Source organism: Balaenoptera physalus, assembly GCF_965194825.1.
Source record: "Balaenoptera physalus genome assembly, chromosome: 2".
NCBI classification, from domain to species: domain Eukaryota; kingdom Metazoa; phylum Chordata; class Mammalia; order Artiodactyla; family Balaenopteridae; genus Balaenoptera; species Balaenoptera physalus.
In genome coordinates this window covers 131,718,301-131,731,168 of record NC_138883.1, presented here as the reverse complement: position 1 = coordinate 131,731,168, position 12,868 = coordinate 131,718,301, and the positions used below count along the sequence as shown (strand labels likewise).

The 12,868-nt window shown below is 37.8% G+C and overlaps 1 long non-coding RNA gene across 1 annotated transcript in view; it reads left to right on the top strand.

Annotated features, from left to right (window-relative positions):
* Positions 1-200: 200 nt before the first annotated feature.
* Positions 201-12,868, top strand: part of LOC309654478 — a 453,970-nt gene continuing 441,302 nt past the window's right edge. Inside the window, exon 1 of the long non-coding RNA XR_014260281.1 lies at positions 201-268. This is a non-coding gene — a long non-coding RNA (uncharacterized lncRNA). The remainder of the gene's footprint in view (positions 269-12,868) is intronic.

Below are 12,868 nucleotides of genomic sequence, written 5' to 3'. Positions count from 1 at the left end.
GGATCATCTTCACTATCATTATTCTGAATTCTTTCTCTGGGAGGTTGCCTATCTCCACTTCATTTAGTTGTTTTTCTGGGGTTTTTTCTTGTTCCTTCATCTGGTACATAGCCCTCTGCCTTTTCATCTTCTCTATCTTTCTGTAACTGTGGTTTTTGGTCCACAGGCTGCAGGATTGTAGTTTTTCTTGCTTCTGCTCTCTGCCCTCTGGTGGTTGAGGCTATCTAAGAGGCTTGATGGGAGGCTCTGGTGGTGGGTAGAGCTGACTGTTGCTGTGGCAGTCAGAGCTCAGTAAAACCTTAATCCACTTGACTGTTGATGGGTGGGGCTGGGTTCCCTCCCTGTTGGTTGTTTTGCCTGAGGCAACCCAGCACTGGAGCCTACCCGTACTCTTTGGTGGGGTTAATGGCAGACTCTGGGAGGGCTCACGCCAAGGAGAACTTCACAGAAACTCTGCTGCCAGTGTCCTTATCCCCACGGTGAAACAGAGCCACCACCTGCCTCTGCAGGAGACCCCCCAACACCAGCAGGTAGGTCTGGTTCAGTCTCCCCCAGGGTCACTGCTCCTTCCCCTGCGTCCCGATGCACACATTACTTTGTGTGTGCCCTCCAAGAGTGGGGCCTCTGTTTCCCCCAGTCCTGTCAAAGTCCTGCAATCAATTCCCACTAGGCTTCAAAGTCTGATTCTCTAGGAATTCCTCCTCCCGTTGCCGGACCCCCAGGTTGGGAAGCCTGACGTGGGGCTCAGAACCTTCACTCCAGTGGGTGGACTTCTGTGGTATAAGTGTTCTCCACTTTGTGAGTCACCCACCCAGCAGTTATGGGATTTGATTTTACTCTGATTGCGCCCCTCCTACCGTCTCACTGTGGCTTCTCCTCTGTCCTTGGACGTGGGGTATCCTCCTTGGTGAAGTCCAGGGTCTTCCTGTCAATGATTGTCCAGCAGCCAGTTGTGATTCTGGTGCTCTCGCAAGAGGGAGTGAGAGCACGTCCTTCTACTCCGCCATCTTGGTTAATCCGAGATCTCTGCCTTTATCTTAAGATGTTCTCTTGTGTGCATCTGTCTCCCTTGCTTTTTTGATGCCACTGGTTTTACAGTCTTTTCTGGTAAAACTAGGCCAAACCCATAATTGTATCTCTCTGTTCAGGCACATGATAAAGTGAGTTACTGAAGAGAGCTAAAGCCAGATTTAAGCACCAATAACTTAGAAGGACCTTGACTTCTAGGAACCTCAGAATTAGATACATTACTTAGTCACAATAACCACACCAGCAGACTTTGCATTTGGCAAGTCTTGTTCCTTTCAATTTCCTTGACTGTAAGCCTTCTACTTCCGTTCAGATTATATGATCATACACATACATACCTTATCTTCTAAACTACCTCTACATTCTAATGGAAGCAGAGAGCACAACTAGTAAATAAATAATAATATTCCAACTTTACCCTTGTCTGACTATGCAACCCTAAACAAGTCACTGATCTTCTTTGGGTTTCAGCTTCCCATTTTTAAAAAGCAGGTTGTGGACTCCTGCTTGGTGAATACAATAGCATTTGTATTAGGTCACTTTTCTCACTCTTGACCGACATTACTAATCAATCACCTCACTCTCCCAGCTGACTCTGAATGCAATCTAACAACCTACAAGTTAGCACTACAGGAAGCCACCACTTATTCTGAGATGAAATTTATGTCCTTGTTGAAGGAACAACTACCATCTGGAGTACTGCTGCATACCATGGCAAATAAAAAGGACTAAAGAATCAATCACTGGGTTTTAAATCTTCTGCCCAGAAGTGGCATGTCCTGCTTTGGCTCGCATTCCATTGGCCATAGCAAGCTACAGGACCACCTTTAACTTCTCACTATGTGGCTGGAAGGAGAGAAGACAGGAAATACAAGATATGACATTATATTTATATAGGACTTTACACTATACAGACAGTGCTTACATATATTCTTTCTTCTGATTTCCTAATTCCATAAAGTAAGGAAACAATAGGATCACTCCCATTTTACAGAAGAGAAAACTTGAAACTTGGATATTTAGCTCATTATCACAGATTAATAAGTGGACCTGGGAACCAACCAAGTCCAACTTACCTCAAGCTATTGCTCCTGTTTCTATTATCTTCAAATTCACTCTAGTACTTTGAAGGAGAATAGGACAGAATTAAATTCATAAGTGAATTTAATATATTTAAAGATGATTACAATAGAGGGATTTTGGCTAATAACATTTGTTTACCTATAGTTATATCTCTAGTTAGGCAGAGATATTTTAAACTAATCACTTTTCTTAATGGTTATATACTTGGTAAGCAAGAACAGAAGTAAAGACACAGATGACATAGAACTAACTAAAGTACAAACGTATTATGAATAAATAACAAAATAGTGTGGTTGAAAAAAACTATATTAGCCAGGAAAAACTATAGGTTATTCTTCTCTAACAAACAGTCACAGAAGCGGGCCTTATTGCAGCAAAGGTTGATTTCTCACTCACATCCCCATGTACATTCAAGAAACTTAGTCCTAGCCATGGTCTATCAAAAATCAGTGTAGGGAAAGCCATTTGTTCATAAAACACTTACAGACACAAGATTTGTTCCAATGATAAAATTATATTAGGTCTTCAAGTGCTTTGAAACTGAAAGGAAACTGCAAAAAGAAAGAAGGCTGTTTTTAAATGGCCAAGGTAAAGGCTGAGAAGCCTGGAACAATGTTAGTGACTATGGCCACAAAGAAAAGTAGGACAGTATAGGAGGTACCCCTACAACCTCTTCTCTAACTTCACACAATGAATGTTTACTAAGCATTTGTTTTATGCAAGACAACATAGGATGTATAAAGAAGCATAAGGCATAACTCCTGCTCTCAATGAGATGGCAAGCCAGTCACAAAAAGATGTCAAGTATAAAGTCTATCAGTACTATCTCCCAGTATTTTATCTGAGGCTTTACCTTGGTTGCTTTGTTCAGCTGAAGGACAGAACAGACCAGCTCTCAGATACTACATCTGCACCCTCAAAACCCAGTGAGACTCACTTTACTGTGGGATGGGAAAGAGATACCCTTGTGTCAGTTTTGAAGTGTGTTCTGGGACCTGGGGATTAAAAAGCCCAGGCTAAAGGAAAAAGTCTATCCTTTCATGAATGTAGCAGTTTGCTACTTTCTGGATTTTACAAGTCTAGATGAAGGGGCAAGAGCTTGAGTGTGAGGAGAGAATTACTCACCATTTCAAAGAAGCTGAAAGGCTGGGTTATAACACAAAGTTCATTCAACAAATTCATTCATTCAGCAAAGATCTTTTCTAACAGATCTTCTGGTATACCAGACTTTGTGCCAAGAGCTGGATCAATGAAGTTTAGCTCTTGAATTATATCGGCTCTCTGGGAGGTCCGTTGCTGTAGGGTAACACTGCACACATGGAGTGAGAGCTGTCATCCATTGTGCTCTGAAAGATGTGTACTTGCTTTACTATAGGTACCTTTGTACTATGCTGTGCTCAGTTATACTAGGGAAGCCAAGGCATCATAGCAGACTCAGTGCATCTCAAAACACCAACAAGATTATTAAGTCTTGGATTCTCTTTGTCCTGTAAGTCTCATCTGACACATGAGATCTTCTTCAGTTTCATATAAAGAAATCTTGAGCTCCCAACTATGGGCAGATTTAATAAAGAAGACAGAACCTCTTTCAGAACCCCACTAGGTTAACAATATTAACAGAGATTCTGTATAACAGCACTAGCAATAGGATGAGTATATTAAAGTAACCAGTCCTACGCTGGCACAGACATACAACCCCCATAGCAACAGAGATGACAGCTTGGTAACAGCAGCTGCTGCTTAATTGAAAACATTAGAAAAATATTACATTATATCTGTATTCCTTGTTTTTATGTTTATTTTCATCACACGTGAGAAAATAACCCAGGAAAAATACAAAAGAAACAGGAAACAAAGTTTCAAGTCTAATAATGGTAATGGATGAACTGTCGCTTGAAATGTAATTTTTTGGGGATTTCATTCCACTTTTCATGTGAATGAGCAGTCTTTTTTGTGTTCTAAGGGCCAGACATTTCTCCCATGATGTTGAATTTACTTCCAGGTCAACCCTTTAAATTTGATTAACTTGGAGGAGAAATGGCATACGTGTGGGTCTTTGTGTATGTCTGTGTTTGTGTGTTGAGGAAGAGGTATTCAGATGTAAAGTGCCTCTACATACACAGAGATAGATTTGAGACCCATAATCACATTACTTTAAAGCTAGGAGTGCATGTTTTCGAATGACAATACAAGTTCAGCTTAGCAGAGTGGCCTATTCACACCAAAACAAGCACCAATGTATGGGGCATAGCAGTAAGAATAAAGCAGTATGCCTGCAGTTTTATGCAAGCAAAATACATTAAACAATGGACAATTATGGGGGCATTCATATGTCAAAATATGAAGCAAGAAGGGACCCTGGAGTTCATCTGGTATCCCCATGCATTCAGATCAGACACTTACAACTTTTCGTTGGTGACTCAGAAAGCCAGATAAAGGCAAGAAATGAGGTTTATTCTTGGGCAAGGACTTTTTCTTCCCCTAAAATCATGCCAGAAGTAATAGTCCTAATGAATTTCATGGGCCCTAAACATTATTTGGCATGTAGTCAGGATCCATCTGGACACTGGAAATCAGGCGGCCACATTTGCAAATGAGATTTCCAAATGCAGGCAATGAATTGAAGATTCTCATTGCAAAATAAATATCAAATGTTCTATTTGATAACAGTGGACCCACAAAAGAAACAGGTTGCAAACTCATGAGTCCAGAGACTCTACCCAACAATTACAGCTGCTATTTTTTTTTTGCAGTAGAATTCAGGTTCTTTTCAAGATTGACTATACCCTATTAAAGAAAAATAAATGTTATTCTGTAAGCTCCTTGAGACGAAGAACTGTGTCTCATTTATTTTTATATCCACACTGGCACATAATGAAAAGCCTTTCATGCAGTAGATGTTCTACAAATAAACATGGTCATGAATTGAAAGTAAAATTGATACGATATTGAAAGATAAAATGAAATGGTACATAAGACATTTTCTAACTAATCAGGAATTCCAAAACATGCTTTAATTGATTAATTTATTTCTTTATTCAATTAATATTAAATGAGGGGCTCTTCTGGGTCAACAAAGTGCTAAACTTACACTGTGATTTCTACCCAATTTTCATTGTTCTCTTAGCTGAAAGAGGTGGGGAAAACATTCTTCCTATATCAGTGGCTTCAGTTGCTCAACTTACTTTTCAATAAACAAGTTAATTATTATGTCAAAGGTTTTAGGTAAGCTTGACTAACATTGGTAAACAGTATTTCAAAGAACCACTGAAAGCAGCTTTTTTGCCCCTTTCCCATTTGCACATTTCTATTCCCCTCTAACATTTAAAGAACCTAATTATAGGAATGAGATCACTAGGCAACTTAACGTAACTCCGGACGTGTGCTCTCCTGAATGCACACCATGCCTTGTCTAACCTGCTTATTCTTTTCCTAATAAAAAGAAGTAAGAATGAAGAATTAAGCAGTTAAAAAAATGACTAGCTCCCTACACCCAACAGCTCCCTTAAGCGATCCTGCAGGCAGATCATTCAGGCAATATAACATCTGAAGAGAGAGTCAGGCAGCCTGCACACAACAGAGAATGAAGCAGAACCCAACCTCCTGCCTAGATGACTCACTGAGACTCTTCCTCCCCCCCAGCATTTTCCCTTTTGAAAACTGTCATGGCTGGGCAGAATCTTTGGAGTTGGTCTCATGACACAAGTCCAACTTCTCCCCAGGTTGCCAAATTTTCTGATTACAGCACCTTTCCTTTCTACTGACACTTGCCTCTCAAATTACTGGCTTATGAGTGGGAGCAGCCAAACCTGGGTTCGGTAACAACTTGAGGTTTTGTTTTGTTTTTTGTTTGTTTGTTTTGTTTGTTTGTTTTTCCTCTCCTAAAGTAACACTGCCTTTACTCCTTCAGTCTGTGAACAGTGGAGACAAAAAGGCCTTTCTAAAGTTTGCTAGCTAGCAACCCAGGCAAATTATCGTAGTGGTCTCAACTTTTTAAATCAACTTAGAACTATCAGTCCAGAGATAGTGTCAGTCTAGTTGATGTGAAATAACTTGCTAGAGAGACTTTAGCCCTTCCTCCAATCATTAATGTCATCATATTAAATATTTTTAAATTACTTTGCCATATTTTTATGAGGTGATTTCTGAACAAGAAAATTGAAAGAGGTACTTTCCTCATTTGGCTTTTCACATTGAAGCAAAATGCTCAAGTTTTAAAAAGTGGATTGAGTAACTTCCAAGAAAAATGAACAACAAAATTACAAAATGACTAATTAAAATCCACCAATGAAGGCAGTTGATAAGCATGTATTATTAGGTTGATGATAGCTCAAGGGTATATTCAAAGGGTATATTCTAATACTCACCCCATTGTTGGTGGAAATTCATCATTGAATTGACATATGCCATTTCTATGATACAAAGATAATTATTAAATAACAAATCTCAGAATTAAATTGAAAGAAATAAAGACAGACAAAAAATGATCTCTTTAATGGGTTTACTATTGATTTACTGTAGGAGATGATTTACTGTAGGAGAAGTTTGTTCCACCTTCTTTCAAGTCTTTTAGTGCTTCCAAGTCAGACAAATAAATGGAGACTAAAATTTTTAAGTATCCAAACTACTCATGGAAATTCAAGTCAGTAGCATAAAAGTTCCACTGAATCATTGGGAAATGCTTTATGAAATACATAAATGCAAGTTTTATTAAAGGATTAATGAAGGAAAATTATAAACATACCTTCCTATAGACTTACAGTCATAGAGTTGGAAGGATCTCAGAAGCTATCTAAGTCTAAATTTGTCACCTCCTGTTTTGGTTCAGAAATCGCTTCTCTGCTATTCCTGATAGGTGGTCATATAACTTTTCATCATATATGTCTAGAAACAATGAATAACTATCACTAGACCAGTTATTGCACATTGTAAAAAGATTATGTTCATGTCTTGCATCATCAGGGGTTTAGCAAGAAAATGTATTCTAGAGCCATCAAAGCCTCAAAAACAAAATCCTGGAGGGATAAAAAATACACAGGCTTAATCTGAAAAGGCTACATACTATATGATTACAACTGTATAACATTATACAAAAGGCAAAACTATGGAGACAGTAAAAAGATCAGTGATTGCCAGGGGTTGGGGAATGGGGGAGGGATAAAAAGGTAAAGCACAGAGGATTGTTAGGGCAGTGAAAACACTCTGTATGATATTATAATGATGGAAACGTGTCATTATATATTTGTCCAAACCTATAGAATGTACAACACCAAGAGTGAACCCTAATGTAAACTACCAACTTTCAGTGATTATGATGTATCAATGTAGGTCCATCAATTGTAACAAACATACCAGTCTGGTGAGGGATGATGATAGTAGGGGAGGCGAGGCATGTGTAGGGACAGGGGAATATGGGAAATCTCTGTGCTTTCTGCTCAATTTTGCTGTGAAACTAAGACTAAACTAAAATAAAAAATAAATAAAGCCTTAAAAATTGTACAGGCTTTAGAAAGCCTCAAATTTGATTAAAAGTAAATTAATATGTATACATAAAGTTTAGAATTGCTAGAGCTCTAGATTTTTGTACTGTGCTGAGTTGGCACAGTAATGATGGCCAATTATTCCAAAGAAAATAAGAAAGGAATTATGTTGAGAAGTATGAAAACCTAGGTGTGGTGATCAGGAGGCCAGGTCTGTTGCCCACCTCTGCCAGCCAGCCATATGCATATTTTTTTCATTGAAGGCAAGTTTCTTAAAGTCTTTGAAGTAGAGTTTAAGTACTTACAAAATGGGAATTGTAGTACTTACTTTCCATGGGGAGTGATTGTGAAGAATACGTGAGATAAAATTTGTGACAGTGCTTAGAATGATCAATGATTGAAACTCCAAAATTTCTCAATTGAATGTGACTTCATAGTTAGAAATCTCATTTCTGTCATCTAGTATGGATAGAATTAACTGAAAAGAAATTACCTGTTAATATGGAAATTTTAATTAGATATGATAAAATATCTCTATAAACAATGAGACATGGGAAAATTAATTAATGTTTATGAATGTTTCTTTTCCCATGATATTCATAATTTTTATCTGCAGAGCATGATTAAGTTATATTCCTGAGATCAAATGAAAGATTCCTTAAGTTTCCATCAATTGCTCACTCTAAATCCGTAATTGTCTAATATGAGTCAAAAATATAATTAAAGTATATCATAGACCATAAAAAAATATCTACTCATATATGATAAAATTTGAAAAGCTTAAAAATAAATTTTAAAATGCATATTGTAAGACATATAAGCTTATATTAATTACTTGTTAATCACATTATATAAATAATAGTTATATAGCAAATGAGAAAATCCTAGTGGAAATCAAGCCAATTCCAGCATATACCTCATATTACTGTGCCATATTATAATGTAGTATAGTTAGTATAGTATATAGTATAGCATAATATTACATTACATCGTATTACATTCATCACATTGTTTTTGGCACAAGTTTGCATTGAAAATCAAAACTGTAAGACACTACAACTTGATACACTGACCAAAACTGTACTTTTGTTTTTATATCTTTTGATAACTGAGCAAAACTGTATTTTATAACTCTCATATAACCTAGAGAGAAAATTGATTCATTAATCACTAGATTTAAAATAATTTTCAGTTGATAATAGATAGAAACACTGCAAAATTTTGCAGCAAAATAAGTTGTTAAAAGTTTTATATGCTAAATTATATTTTATGGGCTTTAAAAACCTACCAAGATTATGCTGAAAATTATAATTTCTCTTAATTCTACTGATTAAAATTTCTTCTATCCAAATATATAAAAAAATAATCCTACATTAAGATATTAAACCTCTTTCAGATAAATTATGCATGGAAAACATGATCAGATATAATAGGAATGCAGAATGTTTGATTATCCTGTAATCTTTATATATTCATTTCTAATAAGGGGTAATTTCATTTAATGTAGTGATCCTTTTCCAGTTGGAGATTTGAGTTTGATGTGGTGGCGGGGTTGGCTGCTGCAGGGGGCTCTTACAACAATCTTAAAAAATACAGGCTACGGACATGATAATAAATATTGTTACTAACTTTGTCATTAAAACATGCTGTTTCCCTTTCTGTTGGAGGTTAGAGACAAAAGGAAATTTGTTATACAGCAGAAACTAACACACCATTGTAAAGCAATTATACTCCAATAAAGATGTTAAAAAAAAAAAAAAAAAGAAGACAAGACCCATTCCTGTAAACATATTAACATTCGGAAATCCCGCCTGGAGATTTTAGAGGATTGCATGTTAAGAGGAGGTTAAATTAACCTGAAAAGCTTTGACAAACTTTAGATTGTTTACAATTCACTGTAGTTTTGGCAAGTTGAACAAAAGTGTTTTTGGAGTTAGCATCCTAACAATTCTGACCAATTTGCTGTCTTTAGCGTTTTAGAGCTGTGACTCGAGCCTTTTCCAAAGGTGGTGGGAAGAAGGCAAGAAAGGGGAAAGGTCAAGAAGGGGTGGGATGAGGGTGGGGGAGAGGAGGCATAGAAACCAGGAGGAGGAAACATCTCTGCTAATCACATATCACAAGCAATGAAATTTCTCAGGCTAGCAGCCCGCCAGGTGCATTTCAAAGAGAAGTGTTGGAGGGAGTAAGTGTCACTCAAGGCAGATATTTATGAAAGATGACAGTTTGCAAATATCTCAATCTTGGACAAGCCTGCACTAGTGACATGGAAGAATGCAGAAAAATTGGAAGAGTCAGCAGCCAACATTTATTTCATCAGGACCTGTCCAATCTCCATTGATGGTTTGATAGTCCGGGGAGAGCAGGCAGCAGTGGGGCTCATTCTGCTGGTTACTCTCAGCCAGTTTGCATGGAGCAGTCCAAAATGGTCTAATAAATATGTAAAGAAGGATTAAAAAGAAGAATTGAGAAAAGCTTTGTTTGCAAAGCTAGCACAGGACTGGATTTTAGCTATGTCAAAGAGGAAGCATAGTAATTACAGAAATATTGATTGCTGCTCCTGCTGGTTGACAGTGAGATAGGAATGAGTCTTGCCAGTGTGGAGACCTGCATCCTGGTACAAATATCCTGTTGGTCCAGAGGACTGAAGAAGTGATCCCATTAGATGCCCTTCCCCATGACAGCTGCCCCTCAAACCCTGATATGCTGAGCATTGTGAACTTTGTTAGAAATAGAAGTCTATATTTCTTCCCCAGGGGATGAAATACTAGACATGAGCCTGAACAAATGTAAAATAAATACCAATGCGGAGTTTTCTATAGTATTTCTATCAAGCTGGCAGACAGCAGGGATGTCAGAAACAGACTGTTGGGGCAAGCAGACTGGTTTTGATGTTATAATGTATCAGAGGCTGCCACCTGGTCACACTCAGCCAGCAGATGTGTTTGGTTTGGTATTCAAAATACTTTGAATGTACATATTTTAAACATCAATGTTAAAAACCAGAAGATTTTATGTAAAATTTAATATTAGTCTTTTCTGGGAAAAACAAATCAGATCAGGCAACATTAGGTGCAAAATACTTTTGACTACAATCTGGAAGAGTGGAGGAAGATTTAGAAGGTACTGCCTTTAGAAGATGCATTGTTCCCCACACTCTCTAATTTTCCCCAAAATCAATGCTGAGGATCAGTTGCCTTTTCCATCACGTTTGTACTTTTTGTCATTTATTGGTCTTTTTTCACTCATTTATATTACCTATCTGACTTCTTTAAGCATTTCAGTTTTGACCTCAGAAAAGAAATGTACTAGCTCTGTCATTTGGACAAGTTAAAATTGCTCAGGCTCCTGGTCTTAAAATAAAATTAATGTTGATTGATTCATATGATTGTTGGTGAGGAGTAGAGATATTAAAGTAAGAATCCTTAGGACAAATTTGGGAACATACCAGACATTGAATAAATGCAAGTTTCATTTACCCTTCCCTTCCATTTCTCAATCCTCTTAGGAGAAAAAAAAAAAAATAACATCTTATTTTGAGAGGCAAGTGCAGATAAGCAGATATTTTACTGATATAGGTGTGATATTTTGAAAGCTGTCCATACATTCTAGTGAGTTTCAGATCATCCTAGCTTTTCTCCACTAAGCATGATGCAGCTGCAGTGGTTCTCAGAACCACTGAGAACCACTGTGTGCATCAGAATTAACTGGAGGATTCTGCAATGCAGAGATGCCCCCGGGCTTTCTGATTAAGTACATCCAAGCTGGAGCCCCTGAATGTGCATTTCTAATGGGTTCCCAGGTGACGCTGATGTGTTGAGAAGTACCATGCTACCTTATTTGGACTGAAATCATGGAAGCTGGAGAGAAGTTTTGTGTTATATCCATCAGCGCAAGCAAAAAGAAGTTAAGGACAGTTATTTTGTTGTTGGTTTGTTTTTAACATTTGTAACAAAATCAAATTACTCGATCCTAAAATTTTTTCAAAAAGAAAGTTCCTGAAGTCCATAACATGAGACTGATTATGTGAACTAGATAAATGTACATCTAGGGAGAGTGACTACCAGAAGACAAGATATCAGACTCTACTAAGTTAATAGCATGATTATCAACATCCTCAAGAATGGGCACAGTAAACACACACTGTTTTTGTTTTTGTTTTTTAATTGGGGTACAGTTGCTTTACAGTGTTTTGTTAGTTTCTGCTATACAACGAAGTGAATCAGCTATATGCATACATATATCCCCTCCTTCTTGGACCTCCTTTCCCCTCCATCCCACCCATCTAGGTCACCACAGAGCACCGAACTGAACTCTCTGTGCTATACAGCAGGTTCCCACTAGCTATCTGTTTTACACATGGTAGTGTATATATGTCAATCCCAATCTCCCAATTCATCCCACCTCCCTTTTCCCCCACTGGCCGTGTCCACACGTCCATTCTCTGCATCTGCATCTCTATTCCTGCCCTGCAAATAGGTTCATCTGTACCATTTTTCTAGATTCCACATATACGCATTAATATACGATATTTGTTTTTCTCTTTCTGACTTACTTCACTCTGTATGACAGACTCTAGGTCTATCCACACTCTTAAATGCCAGGTGATGAGCTCCTCTTGTTAGTGTCAGCATTTGTTATTATTTTGATTGAGATGATCCTTAGTTTCTTTCTGTTGGTAACTGTTTTTCTGCAGCTGTTAGCATGGGTCATCTGAACTGTGTTTTTCAGATTCCAGTGTGATTAATTATTCAGCTCAACACAGTGTCAAAGCAGCTCACTGCACCTATGGACGGACGGGCTACTGATATCAGCCGTCTCTGCATATCACGCGCAGCAAAGTCAGTTACAAATGGAGGTGGGTTACCTTTACAAAATACACAAAGCCCTGCTGTGAATTAGGCTTTCTGCAGTGCTATTCAAATAAATGCTGAATTCAATTAAATACCATGTTCTTCCTTCATTTGTACTTTGCATTTCTCAGAATCTTGAAAAATTAAAATGAAATGTTCTTCAGTGCAGTTCTTGTTTCAATTATGTCAAATTTGGTTTCATTTTTCATCCCTTTTGAACAATTTGTGGGCATCTCTGAATGCATGCAATTAAGCTAGAAGTGGGTTGCAAGAGTTCTCCCAGGAGCACCTAGGCAGAAGCACAGATGCAGACAGGTGTAAGAGCTCCACAGCCCTTTTTCTCCTCAGCAGACCTGAGTGAGGAGGAATCTGGGCCTCTCTATTTTTTTAAATTGTTGCTTTCCACCTGGTGACCCTCTAGCACAA